This window comes from Pongo abelii, chromosome 8 (assembly GCF_028885655.2).
Source record: "Pongo abelii isolate AG06213 chromosome 8, NHGRI_mPonAbe1-v2.0_pri, whole genome shotgun sequence".
NCBI lineage: Eukaryota > Metazoa > Chordata > Mammalia > Primates > Hominidae > Pongo > Pongo abelii.
Genome location: NC_071993.2, coordinates 56858897 through 56865892, shown reverse-complemented (window position 1 = coordinate 56865892; position 6996 = coordinate 56858897). Strand labels below are relative to the sequence as shown.

General features: G+C 38.7%; 1 pseudogene; it reads right to left on the bottom strand.

Moving 5' to 3' along the window:
* Positions 1–2008: 2008 nt before the first annotated feature.
* Positions 2009–4520, bottom strand: LOC100455927 (ATP-binding cassette sub-family B member 10, mitochondrial-like; annotated as a pseudogene).
* Between the last annotated feature and the right edge of the window lie 2476 nt (positions 4521–6996).

Sequence of the window (6996 nt, the reverse complement as noted above, 5' to 3'; positions counted from 1 at the left end):
TAGCTGGGCATGGTGGCACGTCCCCAGCTACTTGGAAGACTGAGGTGGAAGAATCACTTGAATCCGGGAGGCAGAGGTTACAGCGAGCCAAGATCACACCATTGCACTCCAGAGCAAGACTCCATCTCAAGAAGGGAAAGGAAGGGGAGGGGAGGGGAGAAGAGGGGAGGAGAGAGAAAAAGGAATATATACACAATGAAGTACTATTTGGCCATAAAAAGAGAAGGAAATCCTGTCCTTCACAGCAACATGCATAGAAATGGAGGGTATTATGTGAATTAAATGAGCCAAGAAAAGAAAGTTAAACATTACAGCTTCTCACTCATAAGTGGAAGCTAAAATATTTTGATCTTATAGAAGTTAAAACAGAGGATGCTAGAGGCTGGAAAGCATAAGAGGAAGGGAGGGATACGAAGAGATTTGTTAAAAGATTCAAAATTAAAACTAGATAGGAGGAGTAAGTTCTAATGCTCTATACCACTATGGTATATGACAATAGTTAACAATAATATATAGTTTCAAATAGTTAGCAAAGGATATTGAACGTTCCCAAAACAAAGAAATGATAAATGTTTGCAATGATGGATATGCTAATTACCATCACCTCATCAGGGTAATTAAATATATACACTATGTGTATTGAAACATCACTATGTACCCATAAATATGCACAATTATTATGTGCCAATTAAAAAAAAAACAAAATTATGATAACAGCTATATATTCGTGGTGTAGAGTTAAATTGAGAGGGTAATTTATTACTTTAAATTCTTGTATTGGAAAAATACATAGGTTTAAAAGTCAATGAAAAAATAAGAAACAAATTAAAACATAATTTAAAAAAATAAAACAGAGGTAATGAAAGAAATAAATGAAATTGAAAGTAAATAGTAAATTCACAAAGTGAAAAGTTGCTTTCAAAAGATCAATAAAGTTGTTACATACTAGTAAGACTAAGAAAAAAGGACTGATAAAGGAAGAAATATCATTACAGAACCTCTATATTTAAATGATAATAACCATTATGAACAATTCCATACTCACGAATTTGGCAGCTTAAAATTCTTTAAAGAGACAAATTACCAAAGCTTATTTAAGAACAAATTCATAATGTGAATTTTTCTGTATCTATATGTATCCATATATTCTAGATTTTCTAATTTATTGGTCTATGGTTGCTCATAGTAGCCTCTAATGATCCTTACAATTTCAACAAAGAAATTAAGGAGAAATTGAAAAATTTATTGAAGCAAATGAAAATGGCAACACAACATACCAAAACCTATGGGTACAGCAAAAAGCAGTAGTAAGAGGGAAATTTATACCTATAATTTCCAAGATCAAAAAAGTGTAAAACCTCAAATAAATAACCTGATGATACATCTTTTTTTAAGGTCACTATAAATTTTAATCTATGATATAAAATATTACCTAAAGATATAATTGAACATCATGTATCAGAAAATATAACAATGAAATCCAATTTTTTAAATACTTCTATGGCACAAGGATTATTTTCCTCAGATTCAACCTTGTAATTGTGTTTTGTTTGCTTTCTGAAAATCACACTTTATAAAGAACACAAGTAGAGCTTGTTAAAATGATTGTCACAGATGTACTATTAACTAATTCAAAAAATACTACATTCATTCATTCATATCAATTTTATTCATTAATTATGAAGAATAAAATATAATATTCCATGCTTGTCATGAAATAGCAGTTTCTTCTTCCAGTCTAATCAGGGAACTAATAAATGCTTAGTTCATGGCAAAACTTCCATTTGATTTACATTGACTTAATTACTTCTTAGGGTCCAGCCTCATCAATGGAGAAAAAGCAGTTTTTCCTGAGGCAACAGCACATTAACAGCACTGAATGCAAAATATGGCAAATTCAATGGTTGTCAGCATGGCTTTAGGAATTTTAAGACTACAAATAAAACTATAACCATAAATAAAAGGGCTTATTAATATCTTTTCAGGAGAGTGATACATTCTGAAGGTTTCTTGTTATTCTGTTGAATAGCAAGGACTTCCAAACTTAAATGTCTTAAGGCTGAAAATTAGTTATATTCCTCAGATTTTAGCCTTATTAATGAAATTCCAAAAGTATCATAAGATTCAATTTGTCTTGAAATTATAAATTTGTAACAGATATTTTTTCAAAATACATGCCTTCAAACAACTTATATGCAAAAATCATTCATTGTTAATAATACCTAGCAGTTCATCCCTTGCTTCCCAGAAGTACTCATGCAAACATGTGAATTTAAAAAATAGGTTTTCCTGTTCAAAAAATAAGCTTCTGCCCTTTTAAAAACTTGTCAGGCTTTCATGTGCCAAAATGTTGAAAACTGCACATATTCAAACACAGTTCCCATAGGAACACAGATTCTTCAACTCTCACTCCTTTGAAGACACAGGAGACGGGCAATATAAATGTTCTCTTCTTTCCAGCTGATGTTAAATAGTTAGGTTTGCTTCATGAGATTATTGGAATAAAGGGTTAAGTTTTCATTTTCCATTACTCTATCTAGTAAAATTAGACTTAAAGTAGGTAGAATACTACCAGAAGAATTACACAGTGATTGGTAAACTGGCCTAAAATAATCAGGCTTTTTATTTATACTTCCCTTTTTTAAGCTGTCATTTGACAATAGCTTCCATCTTTAACAGCAGGCAAAAGAAAATGAGGTGCCATGCTATATTAATTAAAATATTCCACAATAAAAGAAAACACAAAACCTGAAAATAACTTCAGTGCTATAGACATTTAAAAAGTTACAATTATTAAAACTCTGAATAAAAAGATCTTGAGAACAGGTACATTTCAAAGCAATATTTTACACACTTCAGAAAAAAACAGGTATTTTTCAAATAACTTGATATATGATTTACATATTTCATACAGTCTCTGAGGTTTTTTTTTTCTGCGACACTGTTTTGCATTAAAGTCTCTCATGTTGTTTACCAGATGGGTTCCTGACTCACTGTCCCAATCTTGGATCTCAGCCACACTGGGTTTAGCTGACCAATGTCATGGCCATCAAGACTGATAGTTCCATCAAGACTGATAGTTCCAGAAGCAGGGTTGTACAACCTCAGCAGGAGCGAAAGCACTGTTGATTTGCCAGAACCACTTGGGCCAACCAGTGCCATGATAGATCCTGACGGAATGGAAAGGCTGAAATCCTGAAATATGGGTGCCTCTGGGCGAGGGGGATCGCCAAAATGCACGTTCTTAAACTTCAAAGCACCCTGGAAGCTCTTCTCATTTAAGATAACCCTCCCCCCTCGTTAAAAGGCAGGTTGGGCTCTTTCTGCAGGGGCTCCCAGAGGCGCCCCCTGGCACCCAGTCCTTTCATCACCTCCGAGCAGAAAGACCTCGGAACTCCAATGCTTATTCCAACCCAGAAAGCATACATTAGGAAGGAAGAGAGTTCACCCATGGTCATGTGGGCACTGCCCATCAAGCAGCCCCCCTTTTTACAGGACAGAAAGCACAATCAGGTTTCCGGACAGTCTAGTTGCTCCAAAGAAGCCAGCCCGAGCGAATGCCTCTTTCTTTGCTAACTGCATCACATGGTCCACTTTGCTGGCATATTTCTCTATTTCAGTCATTTCTTTCCCAAAAGCTCGAACAGTTCTTACATTTCCAATACGTTCCTCAGCTAGCTGAGTGGCTTGTGCCAGAGTATCCTGGGTGACTTTGGTCAGTTTCAGCAGATATCGTCCATAAATTACATCAATGATTGACACTGGAGGCACCAAGCTCAAAACAAAGGGGGCCTGATTAGGTGAGACAAAAAACATCATATTGATGCCTACAGAAGCCCGGGCCCCGGCCCTGAGCCCATCTGAGAGGTTTTCAGTCACTGAGAGCCCCAGGAGTGCAGTGTCTGATGAGAGGTGGTTAATCAATTCCCCTGCGCCAGCCTTGTCAAAGAAAGCAACTTCCTGCCCCAGAATGGAGGCGAATAATGAAGTTCTCAGCCTCTTCACAACGCGCTGACCTGAAGTTTGCATGACGTAGACACGAATGGCATTGACGGCAGCACCACACAGAAACACGCCTCTGAGGTCAAGGCAGAGGCGGGTCAGGTTATCGCTGTAGTCCACAGTGGGGTTGGTAAAGATGGCATCGATGATCTTCCCTAGGAAGAAAGGGGCAGACATGGAGGTAACAGTGGACATCGCGAGAAATCCAACCGCAGCTGCCAGCCTCCGGCACTCGGGTACGCCAGCCCCAGGAGCTTCCGGGCTTCCGAGAGTCGGGGCGCCGCGGGTCGTAGCCGCCCGTCGTTCCCCGAGGCGCCGCCGGCCCGCGCCGCCAGGCCTCGTCCCCCGCCCAGGCAGTGGCGGTGGGAGCGCCCTGGGAACCCGGTGCGCGGGAGCCGAAGAGCGCCCGGCCAGGCAAGAGCCCCCGCACCTGAAGCAGCCAGGGGCCCGAGCCCACAGCCCCAGGAGCCGCGCGAGGCCCGCGCTCCCCCGCGAGCCGTCCAGACCCCCGCCCCGGCAGCAGCTCCTCCAGCGGCGCGCGGCTCCAACGCCCCAGAGCAGCGCCGGCCCCAGGCCCCGTGGCCGCGCCGGCCTCAGGGCAGTGAACGGCGAGATGGATGTGGGGCGCGGTTGGCCGGGCCCGCACGCAGGCTACCGGCCGGATCCGCCCTGGCTCTGCGGGCCCGAGGCGCCGATACATCTTAAAGAACTAGAAAAGCAAGAGTAAACCAAACCCAAAATAAGTATAGAAGAAAGGAAAGAATAAAGATAAGAGCAGAAATTAATGAAATTGAAATGAAAAAATACCAAATATGAACAAAATGAAAAGTTCGTTTTTTAAAAAAGATAAACCAAACCACTAACGTTTAGCCACACACACACACCAAACAAAACAAAACAACAACAAAAAAAACTAAATCAGAGATGAAAATGGGGACATTATCATTGATACTGTAGAAGTTCTAAGGATCATTAAAGGCTAGTATGAGCAACTATAGACCAATAAATTAGAAAATCGAATAAATGGATACTTTCCTAGACACATACAACCTAGCAAGAATGAACCATGAAGAAATCCAAAACCTGAAAAGACCAGTAAGTAGTGAGATGGAAACAAAAAGTTTCCCAGGAAAGGCCGGGCGCGGTGGCTCACGCCTGTAATCCCAGCACTTTGGGAGGCTGAGGCAGGCAGATCACAAGGTCAGGAGATGGAGACCATCCTGGCTAACATGGTCAAACCCCGTCTCTACTGAAAAATACAAAACAAAACAAAACAAAAAAAGTTAGCCGGGCGTGATGGCGGGCGCCTCTAGTCCCAGCTACTCAGGAGGCTGAGGCAGGAGAATGGCCTGAACCTGGGAGGCGGAGCTTGCAGTGAGCCCAGAGATCGCACCACTGCACTCCAGCCTGGGCGACAGAGCGAGACTGCGTCTCAAAAAATACAAAAAAAGTTTCCCGGGAAAGAAAAGCCCAAGACCCGACGGCTTTACTCCTGAATTTTACCAAATATTTTTAAAAGAACTAATACCAATCCTACTCAAACTACTGTGAAAAATAGAGGAGAAGGGAATATTTCCAAACTCATTCTACAAGGACAGTATTACTCTGATACCAAAACCAAAGACACATAAATAAAAAACAACAGGCCAATATCCCTGGTGAACACTGATGCAAAAATGTTCAGCAACATGCTAGCAAACTGCATTCAACAACACATTAAAAAAATCATTCATCATGACCAAGTGGGATTTATCCCAGGGATGCAAGGATAGTTAAACATATGCAAATTATTATCATCATCTCACATCAAATCACATCATATCAATGGAATGAAGGACAAAAACTGTATGATAATTTCAATTGATGCTAAAAAATCATTTGATAAAATTCAACACCCCTACATGATCAAAGCCTTCAGAAAACTGTATAGAAGGAACATACCTCAACATAATGAAAGCATATAGAACACACCCTCAGTTAGTTTCATACTAAATGGGGGGAAACTGAAAGCTTTTCCTCTAAGACCTGGAACAAGAAAAGGATGCCCACTTTCATCACTGCTATTCAACATAGTACTAGAAGTCCTAAGCAAGTCCTAGTAAGAGCAGTCAAAAGAAAGAAATAAGGGGACAGGCAAATTGGAAATAAAGTAATCAAATTATCCTTGTTTGCAAAAATTAGCAAAGACATTACCAAAAACCATAATAAGCCACCATAACCTATGAACACATACAAAATTTAAAAATATATATTAGCAAATCAATTCTAGTAATATATAATATATAATGATTAACTGTGGTTTACTGTGACAATAACAAGTTATTTTAACATCCAAAAAATAAGCAATGTATTTGAACTGATTAATAGCATTAAAAAGACAGTTCCATATAGTGATCTGAATGGATGTAGAAAATTCTACTGACAAAATTATGTAAGTATTCTTGATAAAACCTCAGAGTAGACAAAGAATAGAGGCAAACCTTTTTTTATATTAGAGAGGAACATCTACATAATCATACATCAAATGTCATACTTAATGACTATATATTGAATGTGTTCTTCCTAACATTGGGAACAAGGCAAGTATGTATGCCCCTGTAACTTTTATTTAACGTTGTACTGAGGTTTGAGCCAGTAATAAAAAGCAACAAAAAAGAATGAAATACAAAATTTGGAAAAAAAAAAGCCATAGAAATCTTTATGCACAGGCAACACAATCACTTATGTATAAAATCATAAGAAATTTATAAAACAAGACATAAGACCAATATGTGAAAATAAATTATATTTCTTTTAAAATTGTACTTGCTAACATTAAAACATAATAAAATGTATACAGTAATACTACCCTGAAAACTAATAAGCATTTCTGAAAAAAATTATATACGACCTAAACCCATGTTCATAAATTAGAAGACTCAATCATGTTAAGATGCCAATTTTCAATTTGGTTATTAGATTAAATTTCAATCAAAATCCCATCTGCTATTTGGA